Source organism: Protomyctophum parallelum, assembly GCF_964188405.1.
Source record: "Protomyctophum parallelum genome assembly, chromosome: 18".
NCBI classification, from domain to species: Eukaryota; Metazoa; Chordata; class Actinopteri; order Myctophiformes; family Myctophidae; genus Protomyctophum; species Protomyctophum parallelum.
In genome coordinates this window covers 23,962,642-23,978,660 of record NC_139716.1, presented here as the reverse complement: position 1 = coordinate 23,978,660, position 16,019 = coordinate 23,962,642, and the positions used below count along the sequence as shown (strand labels likewise).

General features: G+C 43.7%; 1 protein-coding gene across 1 annotated transcript in view; it reads left to right on the top strand.

Moving 5' to 3' along the window:
* Positions 1-16,019, top strand: part of nrxn2b (neurexin 2b) — a gene marked incomplete at both ends in the record, with an annotated part of 864,412 nt that overhangs the window by 182,843 nt on the left and 665,550 nt on the right. The window lies entirely within an intron of this gene.

The following is a 16,019-nucleotide window of genomic DNA, read 5'->3' as shown; positions in this document are numbered from 1 at the left end:
ACAGTATAAATGTTGGTATGTCCATTTAATCAACTGGTCGGTCGGTCGGTCAGTTAGTCAATCGACCGATCACTTCATCACTATGACTGCAAAAACATCCAGTCAGTCAAGGAATCAATACATCACATCCATCAATAACTCACAAAGTGCAATCCAATCAATCACACAATACAAATAATCACATATCCAGTTCCTTAGTTCCAGCAACCATCGCTGACAGCCTTTCTGTACCTGCGGAAATCCTCCGGATTGCAGTCATGCTGTGATGAGTGCCAAACGGTGGCACTTTTCTCCCCAGAGAACCACGTTTACTCCGGCTAGCCAGCCGCCGTGCGTGGGTCCACAGGACAGATCGTTCCCTATAGCCAGCTGCTCCCCCGGGCCTCACGACAGCCTGACCCCAGTGACCGACTGTCTGTTACCGTTACCTGGCAACAGGGTTCCCTCCCTCCGTCTGCCCTCTCTCTCTCTCTCTCTCTCTCTCTCTCTCTCTCTCTCTCTCTTCAATTCAATTCAATTCAATTCAATTCAATTCAAATAAAACATTAACGTGTATGGCCCGCCCTCTGTCTCTCTCTGTCTCTGTCTCTGTCTCTGTCTCTCTCTCTCTCTCTCGCATGATGTATGAAGAAGGTTTTTCACGGTGTAGCACTGTGCATTTGCGTGCGTGCGTGCGTGAATTATGAACTAATGACCCATGCCGCTCCTCTGTTGAGTGTCTTGAGAGAAAATAAATCGCGTTAACATTCTGAATCACGTACATGTATGCGTCAGAGACAGAGCAGTTTGACATGTTTTAAATATTATCACAGCTTTGCATAGCAGGTCAGGTTGATAAATTTAACATTTTCTTTGCTTAAGCATGCGTACACATTTATAATGAATGTACATGTGCTCTCTACATCTTACAAGGAGACACTTTTTTTCCCCTTTTCACATTAACGGCATGTTTCTATTCATCACAAGAGCACTTCCCACTCAAGTGATATTCTCTAGGTGTTCCATATCAATTTAATTATCAACTATACAAGTTAAATGTTAATACTATTAAACAGGCTTAGTTACAAATAAACATCACTGCGGCTGTAATAACACCTTTTTTAAACATAATAATTTATGACAAGAGATACAATATTTAAAGCAAGTTTTCTACATTACGTTCATTAAGTAATGAATTCCAGATTAATGGTTGACGGTCATTTGCATAAATGTAAATTTTAATTCTGCTTTCATTGCCACCATGCTACAGTCCTAATGAGGACCAAGGTGATGAAGGCTCTCTCATTAGCGAGAGCGGGTTGAGTTAAATCTGGGTTGTCCTAAAAAACATTTATTTGTATGTTTTCCTGTTTTGGTAATTTGTAGAAATGAATTACAAATATAGCCTTACCGTTTGCCTTCACTTACACTGTAGATTAGCCCGTGTTCACATTACATAGTCGCAAAGCATCTATCTAACTATAAATGCAGTGTGTGTGTGTGTGTGTGTGTGTGTGTGTGTGTGTGTGTGTGTGTGTGTGTGTGTGTGTGTGTGTGTGTGTGTGTGTGTGTGTGTGTGTGTGTGTGTGTGTGTGTGTGTGTGTGTGAGAGGGTGTGTGTGTGTGTGTGTGTGTGTGTGTGTGTGTGTGTGTGTGTGTGTGTGTGTGTGTGTGTGTGTGTGTGTGTGTGCATAATCCACATAACTTGAGAACCGTTCACCCCACCGACACGCGTGTGAGAGCTCAGTTCATTCCAGTTAGCTAAAATGGGGTGTATCAATGAGAGGTGCAACGATCTTTTGGAAAAGGTCATGCCGATTGTCAAAAAGGTGGTGTGACCTGTGGGGCCAGGCCAGTTCACAAACAGACCAAGTCTCATAGTTAGATCCATATAAGAGGCTGATGAATCTGGATCGACGGCGCTCTGTACAGAAGTCAGGACAACGGTGTGGCGACCCTCTCAATGAATCAGGCAGAGAAGTTTCCTTTCAGTCTAATGTTGTATCGCAGTTTTATTGATACAGACACACTCAGCTTACAAGGCCGTAGGATCAACGGCCTACAAGAAAATGGAGACACACACGACAAAGTCCATTCGAATCAACTTGTATCTGTCTGTCACAACGTAAAAACAAAAGTGTATAGTCTTTATAGGCCTACTGTAGAAACTTAGAAAGTCAAAAAGTCCCTCCTCACATCAGGGAGGTGGGACTTAAAGTGTCCTTACTTTTCCTGACCAATCAGTGACTAGGGCTATTCTGAGTAACACTCAGACATCTTGATGAGAACAGTTAACAACAGATTTAAACATGTAACTATAAGAATGAAATTTATGTACCATATCAAATATACAGGACATCGATTACCATATGTAATGGAATAATTAGACTGTATTCTTAGTTCTAGATGCATATTTGGCAAGGATATGTTGTTATTCATGACAGACAAACAGAGTATATATGACCCAGAGATGAGCTCTAACAGCTGACACTAACCATAGATTACCACCAAGAGTTAAGAGTTCACACAGACCCTGTGGGGTTTAATTACACCCCTAATATAAGGCTCTGTTATCTCAGGTCGCCTCGTAAATAACTCTCGAGGGATCCCGTGAGCAAGTTAACTAAGATTACCATAATTTAGTAACAGCTGTCTCTAGGCTTATGTAGTGACCCCTTCACTCAGGTTTCTCTGCGTGTGAACCATATAGGCTGAAGTATTATGTGTACAATTATGACATGTGTTAAGGCATAAGCTATCAAAATATACATCAAGGCCATTATAGTCTTGTTTTAAATTGTTAATGTCAATGCCCTGTGGCTGTTCTACTAACTGAAGCCACTTCTGTTCCTGGCTGTCTGACAGTGCCCCGTCAAGACCATCTAATTCTTAATTAGACCATGTCTAGCATATTCAAAGAGCTAAAGAGTAATGTTATATTTGACAGCTGGTAAGCCTAAAGTCCTACAAAAAACACTGAGTCTGGCATGTGGCAGGCCACAAACTCTTTGGCAGGTCTTATATGGAAGCACAGCCACTGCCTCTATTATCTTTTGACACAGCAATGGATACATTTTTACACTCAAATTGACAGTCAGCCCCATACTGCAGCAGCATGTGATATTATGTGAGAATGGGTGCAACCAACAAGTCTTAACAGTGTGAAACATGTAAAAAACATAAACCCCCATGGATTTACAGGTACAGTAGAAGTTATAGAACCCAGAGCACATCTATGCTATAGCAGTGGTTTTCAACCCTTTTCAGATAAAGGCACATTATTTATTCAGCATTTGAGCCGCGGACCACCATTTGATGAAATTTAGCCTCTCAGACCCTAAAATGATTTAGCCGATTTCGTCCACAATTCCATGCTGTATTGATGTTTGTACCATTAAGAGAGATAACAGGCAAACGTTGATCAAAATAACAATTATTCTACATTCTCTAATTGTGTAGACTTCTTGTAAACTAAGTAATAGAGATGTTTAACAATAATGTTACTCTTGAGAGTGTAAAATGTAACCAAATGGACCCGTTTGGTTTCATTTTACACTCTATTTTACAGACTGTTGCCTCCCATCATTTCCAAACACTTCGGTCATACAGTATGGAGCAACGGAACCTCTGACAATGATCAATGGATGAAGTGGTGTGAAATGGCCTCCTCACTTCCGTTCCGTCTTCACTGACTTAATCGTCAAGGAGTTGCATCAAATCTTTCAAAAAATAAACAGAAAAGTCAAATCATGTTGGTAATGGACAGCGAGGATACAGTACACAAATAACAATATGAGAACATATTATGGTGTAATTTAACTTTCAATATGCTCTTCAATTTAATTGGGGTGAACACCTGCCCGGATTTATGCACTATAGGGCTCATTAACTTCTGATTTCTACTTAGTAGATCACTTAGAAGCTCACAACGTGTCGCCCTGCCATCCGTCGTGTGCTTATAGGTCTGCTATCTTTGATGCGCCAACACCGGCACGCAGCTATAATAAGTCAACATCAACCTTAAATGTCATCATCCTAACGTCTTTGTAGCTCCTGTCAGAAGTTGTGATTATTGCACCTGACACCTTCCTTTTCTTGTTCCCCATTGATTTGTCTTGATGGCTCCGTGTGCTTGTTAGCTCTGCAACCGCTGGTTGTTATAACCGTCAATCCCAATGTCTGTCTGTGCCGACCAGTAATTGGACTGGTCGGCTTGATTTTTAACAGCATTTTCACCCAACGTGGATGATGTCTCCATAAACCCCAACAACGTGGATGATGTCGCCATAAACCATGCAGTTTTGTTTATGTACTGCAGTTGGTTGGCAGCTATCAATCAATAATTAATGCCGGTTACAATAATGATAACATTGTGCAGGGAGGAGGAGGACAGAGCGTTATTAGACATAGAGTATACTGTATGTGAGGAGTCTTAATCTGCTGCCTATTTTCTTAGTTTACAGGGAGTTCAGATCTAGTCTGCATCTACTGTGCACTTTTTAATGAGTCATCTCTATAACCAGGCCGCACACACGCACGTACACACCCTCTCTCTCTCTCTCTCTCTCTCTCTCTCTCTCTCTCTCTCTCTCTGCCATGATACAACTGCTAATGACCAAGCTAGTGTCCGTTTTCAGTGCTCAAGTCAGAGTGTTCATTTCCTCTTCCCCCGTCCGTCCGGTGAGGGACTGAGTCACCGCCTCGCTCTTATTTGTTTTTTCCTACTCTGTGTCGGCACATATTTAACCCTAGTACACTGCCAGAGATCTCGTAATGCCCCCCGGAATGCTGAACAGCCCTGCCAAGGTCCCCAAGACACAGCAGACTGACGAAACGAACAGAGAGCCAAAAACAGAACATTATAGAGTGGCAGACAGGCAGAGCAGAGGGGAATATTACAGCATAATATGTCTAGTACAGTATCTATCTAGTATCTACACAGCAACATCTAACTCAGTGTTTACATTTTACAGTTTATTGTATTATTTTTGAGGGCCACTAGCCCCTCCTATATCCAGCTTTTGGTATCTGTCCACAAACTTTTGTCCTACACAATTACATTCCCATTGACAATGAATGGAGAATTTTACGTCATAGTGTCTGAGCAATTAGACATGTTACGTCATGATGATGTGCGATGATAAGAGCACGGATGTGATTTAATTTCTATATCTAGCTTCTATATCTCTTTCTCTCTCACAGAGAACATGGTGACAGGACTTACTTTGAATACAAAGAAGAGCTGCTGTGGTCTGTGTGGTTATAAAAACTGGTGTTGGCGAGGGTTCGATAATGGCAAAACAGAAGGAGATCCAAGGCACTCTGTTGCACTCAAGTATAAAAAGCCTTTATTTAAATGGCATCAGCTTGGCAAGGAGCATTAAAAAAAACGATAAACGCGTGGGATTTAACAGATATCCTGGTTTAATATATCCTGGAGCAGCGATTAATCGGTTTCATGAAAGCTGGTTAATCTTGCCAAATTTATTTAGCCAGTAGATGTTAGATATGTTGTGGCTTGATTCGGTTTCATGAAAGCAATGCCACATTAGTTACCATGGGAACTAATGCGGTGGATTTAGCCTGCTCCCGACCAGGCTAACAGCCAGGTTTAACCTAATCCAAATGCAACTATTATGGATGCCAACTGCCATAATACCCCACGAACAAGAAGGATCAGTAAATCTGTGCTGCACTGCATGGTCTTCTGAGGAAAAGCCAGGCTGTGCATTTAGCCAGATCCTGATGATCCTGGCTCGCCAAATCCGCCCATTCTAAGCCTCACTTGGCTTTAGTGGAACAGAATACAGACCAGGATTTAACAAGCCTGTTTTTTTTCTTTTCTTAAATCCTCGATTAGTTAATCCAAGTTTCGTGAAATAGGCCCCCAGGTCTCACGAGGCTCAGCTCCTCATTACCAAGTGCTTCAAAATGGGAGTTTTCAATATTCATGTGTGGCCATAAGCCGCTGTAGATCGCAGCAACTTTAAGTTTAAGTTCATAACAGTTTTGGAAGTCCAGTTTAGCAGACTGAGGCAGACGGTATTTACATTGCATGCATTGCCCTAGCGGCCTAAGCTTGGTTATATTTATGTATAAACAAACACTGCTGCTGCTTGATGTGCATTTTGGTTTTGCCGTCTAATTTATTCTGCACAAAAGCAAAACTTTGGACTGAAATGACTTCCCATACTATGAGAGAACATGAATCGTTGTACAGTAATTAGATCTTCACTTTAACTGGGTTTGCTTTATACTTTGTCCTATCTCCGAGACAGAGACTCCAAAGAAGCGTGGCTCCCAGGTCAGGGAGCCGGAGATGACAGTTATCACAGTCGCACGCCCTGAGAAAAAAGCACTTACCGAGATAAAGAGGCAGAAACGGACTGTTAAATTCATGAATTTTACTTTGAAGAAAGTGGATCCCCCACCCAAATAAAATGACTGTTATTCAGTGGGGACGACCGTTCCCGCCGGTTGAAGTGGAAATAAGTTTTATACTTCACTCCAGACGTCGTTGTTATGCGTGGTATTGGACAGGTTCTCTTAGCATGCGCCAGTGCTTCCTCCTAACAATGCAGCTGTCGACGAGGTCTGTTAAACCTGATGGGTATAAAGCCGTGTCGGGCAGAGACCTCGTATCTCCATATAGACCACATTTCAACTTAACACAATGAATGCCCTATTTCGTCGTGTCAGAAATGAATAGCGTTTATAAGCTTGCGAATATGAGCTTATAGAAGCTTGTAGAATAGATGTTAGGCTGTCACCCGCTGTTATAACGTACTGTTAGTGTCAAAGTGTCCTTGAGCAAGACTCTGAATCCCTAATTGCCCCCAATGTGCAGATTGGTGCCTTGCATGGTTTCCTTTTCCAATCTATATGTATAAAGCGCTTTGGATAAAGAAAACAATTAAAGTTAAATGAAAGTGGTCGAGTGTGTCTCCTGGGTTTTATAAATCTTTAGTTAACCAATGAAAAGTATTAACAAGAGCTTGTTGTGACTAATTACATTGGATCCTTCGCAACACAGGTGAACATTTTGGACATACGTGGTTTCCACACGACAGTGAAATGGCGTGCTGGCATGCAAATAACTAATAAACCTGGCCCCGTAAACTTTGTTTTAAATTCGTGACAAACTCACCCACTTCTATTCCTTTCATTAATGAGGATGCACACGCACGCACACACGCGCACACACACTGTGTGTGTGTCTGTCTGTGTGTGTGTCAGAAACACCGCCGTAGCTGCTCACTGCCTGCACCAATCACTCCCACACTCCCACTTTTCACACAGGCATTGACCATAATAATATGGATGTCTTAACCAAGCCCTTTTTTCGATTTGACACATTAATGATTAATAATGAATTTATTAGTGAATTAAAAAAGCGAAAACGCACCCAGGGCGTATTATGATCATGTTTTAGGGTGGAAAAAAATGGTGGCACTCCATCTTTAATGAAATGACTCCTGAGAATCAGGGAGTAGTCTTTGGATTTCATTTATTATTATTTTAGATTTGCCTCCAGCTAGACGTGTCACTTTGGTAGAAGTTCTTCCCCCGGTGAACAAAAGCACATAATCATCCAACTGATTTGGAACAGCTATGCCTCTCTCTGCCGTGTCCACGGGATGCAGAATAACTGAATTACTGACACCCTAAACCAGCACAGAGCCTTATTACGGGGCCTAATTGAATGCGTCCCAAAGTTTATTGAAAGCCTATTAAACCAAGTCTGCTCGTTAAGGGATCTTGGTCAAGACAGAATGCGGAGCAATTTCCCCTTGTTTGCCCACCGGAGCGGAAAATAAGCATAATATAAGATAGTTGAGTTGGCTTGAGTGTAAAGCAATGAAAGCTTCCTGCTTGTCTTTGGGGAAGGGGGGAGGGGGGTTCATAAATGTGTTATCTACCTTAACGTCCCCACACTCCTGCCAGCGGCGGCAGGACGAGGATTATGTCACACAGAGGTGTGTGGACAATTTGTTATCACGCCCGGAGATACCGCAGTATATAAGGCCCTGACACAACGTGTTGTCACAGTTTTACACGGGCGTTCACCTTTAATGAGACCTCAGCCGAGGCTGTGCGCTAGCTCCTCTGTGGTTTTTGCCAATAGAGCCGGTATAGATAGCATCAGAGAGAGAGAGAGAGAGAGAGAGAGGCCATTGTGTAATGGAATAAGAGCCCAGAGTCGGCGCCTAGCTCTCCCTGTCTGTTTATACAACCCGGCCCCCCTCACCTCACACGCACACAAGCACACACACACACACACACACACACACACACACACACACACACACGGCCCGACGCACAACTCCTACATATAACCTGTGCTCCTCTGCACTCTATCATTCCCTTGCCAGGTCTTCCTCGCTCTCCATCTATATCCGTCTTACCCATCTGTCTTAGTGTGTATATATCCATCGCTCCCCCGCAGCAAATGTGTTATACTGTGTGTCGCTGCAACCCAGTCGTGTCTTCATCTCTGTTCTCGCGTACATCATGCGTACAGTATAGTATAGGCCTGCAGTACTATGTACTTCTGAGCATCTGCCATTGCCCCCCCCCCCCCCCCCCCCCCATGCAGCGTGGACTGTGTGTGACCTAGATGTGTCCCCGTGTCGATCGTCGTCTCTCCCCTACTACTGCATTTCTTTCAGTGCGCACGGGGGCGTGAGATGTAAAGTAAATGGACAGGAGACGGGGCGAGGACGAGGTGGCGGAGACGGAGCGTCTAAGAGGGGAAGACCATGAGCGGGTTCACGTCTTCTGCTGTGATGGAACTGTGTTGTCACTCTGGGGGTTGCACACATGACGGCTGCAAACGCAGGGGGATCTCTCTCTCTCTCTCTCTCTCTCTCTCTTACTCTCTCTCTCTCTCTGCTGTGGCCAGTGAGCCACGATGTGTGCGTGCGTGCGTGCGTGCGTACGTGCGTGCGTGTGCGTGCGTGCGTGCGTTTGCATTTCTGTGTGGGGCCTGCGGTGATAAAATGTGAAAGATGAGGGCAGGGCTGAGGAAACGTCCGCACACAGCAGCAGCAGCAGCAGCAGCAGCTAGCGCCGGCCATGCTTTAGAGTGTTTGTTCTCTCGGGGGAGACCTGACTGCTCTGCTGTTAGCATGCTGCACTGCTAGTGCTTTCCACTGGTATAGCTACAGTTACTTACTGTGCAACAAAGCAACAGGGGGGTTTTTATAGACCTGCCCCTCCCCCACCCCCACCCAATTGGCTCCACATAAGCCCTCCGAAATGACATAACCGTCAATAAAAACAAGACATAGTCAACCCAGTGCAATATCCCGTGCAGCCGCGAAAAGAGCAGTGGCTGCCGTGAGGGATATCTGTACACACTGTGGTGATGACTGATTTCTTGTGGGTGCTGTGTGAGCTGCACAGCACGCATCTCTGTTTTTAGTGGAAATTTTGTCGCAGCCCGAGGAGGTTCGAAAGGAAAGATAAATGGACCATATTTCGACCACTCATCTCTTGCTGTGGCTCCAACATCACGGTCGTTGCAAAACCAAAATCACCTCGTTCTTCCCTGCATGCTCTCCATATCCCACGTGCAATTAGGCCTTGATCAAAGCGAGCGAGACGACCGGTACCACCCATTATACTTTATCATGTTATCAATATCCAGGATATTCACCAAACAAGGCCTCGGAGACTGACTCTTATTGATTGAGTGTGTCGGTCCGTTGCATTCATCATCCCTCTGTCTGGCTTCTCTGACCTGCACTCCGTCTCAATGGGCTAGAGATCAAGCAAAAAGGCTCAGTTATATGAGGCAGAGAGCCGGTACGGTACGTATACTGTCCATCTGCTCTGGCCGCAATCTCACTACTACTATGTACAGTAGCCGGTTGGTTTGCCAAAGTGGCTGATATGACAGCCTAGATCCTCTGCCTCTTTTGTTCCTGCTGTTTGGCGGAGGTTGTTAAAAGAGCAGTGCTGTGTGAAGTAATAACCAGTCGGGTGCAGCAGCGCAGCATGCACAGTGACATCCTCAGTGTTCTTTTGTTTAATGGCCGCCACAATGCATTTCCAATGGGAGTCACATGGTTTGACCAAATATTTTAGTTTGATGGGCAGAACACAGCCATCATGTGTTCTGTACAGTATACGTATGTGCGTATAGGGCCTGGGAGTGGAAAAATGTATAATACTGTATAGCTACTACAATTTAGGCCTTTAGCAGACACTCTTAATCCAGAGCGATAAGCGATAAGCGATAAGCGTTAATATATAATATATATAACTAAGGTAGAGTAGCTTACAACGATTTGGATGATACTAAATTGTGTACCAAAACATTATAATAATGTTAAAGGACAACATCATTGGCATACCCATTGACAGCTGCAGTGATCTTGTGGGACATAGACTTGTCTTGATGAGTGCTGCACTTCTTATGTGAATACGCCAGAACTAGATTATCCAATTTCATGATGATGAGTGACTGACAATTTTACATATATTAAGATTTTTGTTTGTGAAAAAGTTAAAAGTGAAAGTTTTATAACTAACTAAACCAAAGTAGGCCTATAGATCCTCCAAAACATTACTTCAGTAGCCTACTGTAATTAAGTAGGCCTACTTTCATTACTTTACACTACTGCTCTCGCTCTCTCTCTCTCTCTCTCTCTCTCTCTCTCTCTCTCTCTCTCTCTCTCTCTCTCTCTTTCTCTTTCTCTCTCTCTGTACAACACAAGAAAACAAAAACTGATGAACACCATGCAACAAAAAAAAAAACGAGAATCACTTACAAAATAAAAGACGGATAGTCGAGAGTCAAGACAGGGCAGATAATGCAACTGCCATACTATACTTGGAGTTCTGCTCGGTTGAAAAATTAATCTCATTTAATGCAGCTTTGTCGGATACCGTCTGCCACCACCACCACCTCTAATCACTTCTCATATTTAACACCTGCCAATGCAGGGAGCAGTATCTATCCACGCTTAATTTGGAGCTTGATCCAACAGCAACAATCAATATTTCTGATGAAAACTATGCATGCTGATTAAAAAGTTGTGTGTGTGTGTGTGGGGGGGGGGGGGGGGGGGGGGGGGTGGGTACAGTACAGTACAGTACACGGGATGGAACCCAGAGTTATACACCAAGACCGGCTCCCTGCACCATTGAGCTGCATGGGTGGCTAGTGGTTCCCAAACCTTTTCATGTCAAGGACCCCCAAATTGACACTAATTAGCCTGCGGACCCCCATTTGAAGAGATAAGCCAGGGACCCCCGTATAAGAGAAGATTTTTAGTAGTGATTCTCAACCCGTTTCATTTCAAGGACCCCCCCCAGTTTGACATGCATTAGTTTACGGACCCCCATTTAATGGCCTTTCTATCTAAAACAAAAAAAATGTTTTTGTACCCTGCCTTTTTTTTGGTCTTCTTTCTAATTATTTGATCGGCCCAAAACATTGTGTTTGTTGTCATGATTTGTCACGAGCCGAGTTGGCTTTGTCCGCGGCGTAACCAAATTTAAATAAATACTTTTTGAAAAGCCTATGGGGAAAATGAACGGGTAATTATTTCCTGGGTCTCTCGTCGTTCTGAAAGGGGGCGGGGCTGCAACGCTCTATAGTATTGCCAGGGAGAAGTCTGGCTGCTTTGCAGATAAATAATATTGAGCTCTTTGCATGGACGAGCAGTGATTCTCTATTATCTCCTATACGGGTTGACACACAAACACTGACATGTGGGTGCCTTGGATGCACGCACACGCACACATGTGCGCTTGCACACATGCACACACACACACACACACACACACACACACACACTGTGACACACACACACTGGTGCCTCACGTCACGGACGAGCTCTGATGGCTGCATGTCTGAGATGAGTTACACTGAGTCACTTGTCTCTTTCACGAGGCTCTCCCTGTCCCCTGCTTTTCTCCATTTATTTTTCCATTAGTTTCTTTTTTCTCTTTTTATTCGCTCAGTGCCCCTGTTCCTTCAGTCTTTCTTATCCTTGTGCACGCCTCTCCCCCTCCCTCTCTCTCTCTCCTTCTGACAAAGGCCTACCGTACAGTACGTACAGTATGTGGACATAACGTGACATAAACATAGAGACTATAGCATTAACACTAACACTAAAACAATACAACATAAACGATACAAACTGGCTAATACAACGATTCAACAGAGATTGAGTAGACTGATATGTTAAGGATCAGCCTGTCCTCAGCGACAGGTATAGTTGTGGTTTTTTTGGGCTTGTTTCTAAAGTTTGGTTGCTTTAAGGCAAGCCCCACATCATATTTGGCCTTGCTTCCAAAGGTTTTAATTATTATTTAAACCAGTGGAGTCAGTGGTTCTCATAGCCCCATGGGAAGCATTCCTTTTCGGGTGTATGATCCGGTCGGGAGCCGACGATATCCATACGTCATGTTGTAGTCATTGTTTAGTAGTCATCATCAGGCCGGAACCCCCTAAAGCAGTGGTTTTCAACCAGTGGTCCGGGGACCACCAGTGGTCCTTGAGAGGGTTCCAGGTGGCAGTTGACTGATGGAGAGTTGGTAAACAAATGGACCCTTATAGATTTTTAACTCAAGATTTACATTACTGTTAAACATCTAATCTGCATTACTTAATTTTTCAGTCTACACAATTAGAGAATGTAGAAGAAGTGTTATTTTGATAAATATTTGCCACAAGCATGGAATTGTAGACAAAATCTTATCCAATGACAACAAAATATACTTTAGTTTTGGGTCTGAGAGGCTAAATGTCATCAAATGGTGGTCTGTGGCTCAAAAGCCGAATAAATAGTGGGCCTTGAAATGAAACGGGTTGAAAACCACTGCCCTAAACCAGAACATATTTTCCCTCAAACCAGAAGAATAATACCTTCCAAATAAAAGCCTTGATGTGGTGTAGTGCGAGTCACGTTAAACAAAAAAAATAAAACCCACTGACTCATTGGAGGCAATTTATAGGGTTCAGTGTCTTGCCCAGGACACTTCGACATGTAGACAGGAGGGGCCGGGATTCGAACCACCGACCCATGGATCATTGGACGACCTGCTCTAGAGGCTAGAATGCCTGTGATCATTTAATTATACTTAATTATACTAAATATACGTACATTTTCATGTATCATTGCAAACGCAGTGAGCCACTTACTATGACAGCAAGGGCTGAATGTCTGTGTGTGTGTGTGTGTGTCACGCTGTTACACCACCGGCCCGCCACCAGAGGGCGCAGCTGTAGCACACACACACACACACACACACACAGGGCGCAGCTGTAGCACACACACACACACAACCACACACACACGAGCTGCGTTCGCTTCAAGCGTTTGCGCGTCTTACTTGTAGGTATAGATAGCTTGCACCAGGTCCTGGTAGAAATTAAAGATGTGCGGCATAAATGTGATAAATGCTCCGTTTGTACTCACCCATTAAACGTGGAGTGAAATATGGTCCTCTAGTTTTATATCCATGTGAAAGTTCTGGCACAAAACGAGTATTTAGTCAATTATCTCCACTTTTTCAAGAGATGCACACGGACATCTTTCTCTCCGGGCGAGGGGGGCCGGAATGATCGATGAACTGATTTTACAAATACGTCCTGTTTACCGCAGACGTCATCACCAATTGACCAGGGAAACACAAAAGTTTGGGTCACACAATTGGCAGGTGGTGTGATTAATTACCCAGCACCTATCGCAAGGCACCTGCCATTTAAAACTACTTTACGAAGTAAATGATCACAGGCATTCTAGGTCTAGACCTGCTCTACCTCCTGAGCCACAGCCATGTGCAATGTCTGTGTCTGCAAATGCAGAGCCATTGTTGCAGCCAGTGAGGAGCGCAGGCAGGCAGGCAGTGTGTGCAGAAAAGAAACCCATGGAGGGCTTATATGTGGTTCTCACCAAAGATAATATACAAGTAAGACGCTCAAACGCGTGAAGCGAACGCAGCTCGTGTGTGTGTGGTTGTGTGTGTGTGTGTGTGTGTGTGTGTGTGTGTGTGTGTGTGTGTTACAGCTGCGCCCTGTGTGTGTGTGTGTGTGTGTGTGTGTGTGTGCTACAGCTGCGCCCTCTGGTGGCGGGCGGGTGGTGTAACAGCGTGACACACACACACACACACACACACACAGACATTTAGCCCTTGCTGTCATAGTAAGTGGCTCACTGCGTTCGCAACAAATAGTAATATACAAATAGTAAGGAGACAAAGTAATCAAACATAGGTATGGAAAATAACAAAAACAACAAATACATTATTTACACTTGTGAAGTGTGCGTGTGCGTGTGCGTGTGCGTGTGCGTGTGCGTGTGCGTGTGTGTGTGTGTGTGTGTGTGTGTGTGTGTGTGTGTGTGTGTGAACCCCATCTGGAAATATTTTGTTTGTTCTAGATGTTCTGCTTTAGACTAAAGACCATTTGGGTTTGCATTCATTTAAAAAAAGAATAGAAATACTTTGCTCATCAACATTGTCAAACACCCCTACTCCTCAACAGTACTTGGCACCTCCCCCTCCCCTTCTTAAGCCGAATGGTTGAGTCCTGCTCTGTTTCGGCCAGTGCCGCCAACTTAGCGGATTTGTCGCCATATTTAGCTTCTTTCCAGACCCCCTATACTGAATTAGTGAAAAGCTTCTGGCGAGAAATCTAGCTACTTTTTCTGGTGAATTGGGGACAAATCGTGTTGACAGGCGCCAGAGATAAAACCCAATTTTTTCTTCATTTTCCTTCTCAGCCTCAAATCCGCTAAGTTGGCTAAACTAAAAGTGGTCGACGTGTCTGGCTCAGTGGCTTCCTCGGCTATATGTGCACAGACTGCCATAGTGCTTCCTCCTTTCTTGCTCTGTGACAGAGCAATAAAGGAGGAAGCACTGGCAGCTCACTTTAGTCTGCTAGTAAAAATAAAATACACACTCAAATGCCTTCTAATTCCTGTATGGATCGGTACAAAATAGCGGTCTAAACATTAGTTGAATTGAGTTATGTTTTTTTGCTATAGTGGCGCCTAAAAGTTGCTAGGGACACAAAAAAGTCGCTAGGGGCGGCGCACGCTACGCGCGTGCATATCCCACCCCTAGCGACTTCTAGCTACTTTTCTAGGAGCCACTATAGCTATTTCCGTTACTGGAGAGTTGGCAACACTGGTTTCGGCAGTTCAGAATCAGATTCCACACAGAAGAGTGCCAGTGCAGCAGACAGAGCAGCAGAGGATATACAGGTGACAAACAATGAGCCATATCCTTTTACACAGGTTATAAACAGAATAGTTTTACCCTGCAAGTCAAACATTTATATAATTTTGAATCACTGAAATATTTTGGTGAACACATGTTGTTGTTAGTACCTGTGAGTGACTCTGCCCCACTACTACCCACAGTCACTTCAGTTGCTTAAATTCCAAACCCGCTGGTGGTCTTAATTAATACTTGGTCGCAGCTGTGTTTGTGCAATGTCCTTATTCAGTGCATGCATGCGTGCAATTTATTTTCAATTATGCACGCACATTCCCTCTATGCAGAGGAAGACATGCTGGTGGAGACCTGTGCCCAGAGGGCCACTTTTCCCCGAGTTGTGCATACAGTATGGTATGTTGTGGTAGTTCTGCCATAGTGCCTGTGGTTTAATTGTGCTTTAATTGTGTCTTTTGTAAACAATTATATTTTCATCATTTCATAACTGCCTGATCTGACGGAGAAAATACTATTTAATGGAAACTGGAGCTGGAGCACTATTTCGGGAGAGCTTGGTTTATTTTTATCTGATCCCAAAAATGAGTCACTTTTTTCGTATTTTCTTTTACACATCCATCTATAAATTTAGCCTAAATAAACCTCTAGTCTGTGTCTAAACAGACCCTTCGGGTATTGGCATAGTTTTTTGTTTTTGTTTTTTATAAAGGAAGATGGTTAACACTGCATGCTAAACATAAGAATATCTGTGATGTCACATCAAAGACTTCAGCTATTGCAATGTCCCCTTTATGTGCAGTGTTGAATTTTGACAGCACATTTAGATTTGTGTTTGTCGTAGTCTCTTGA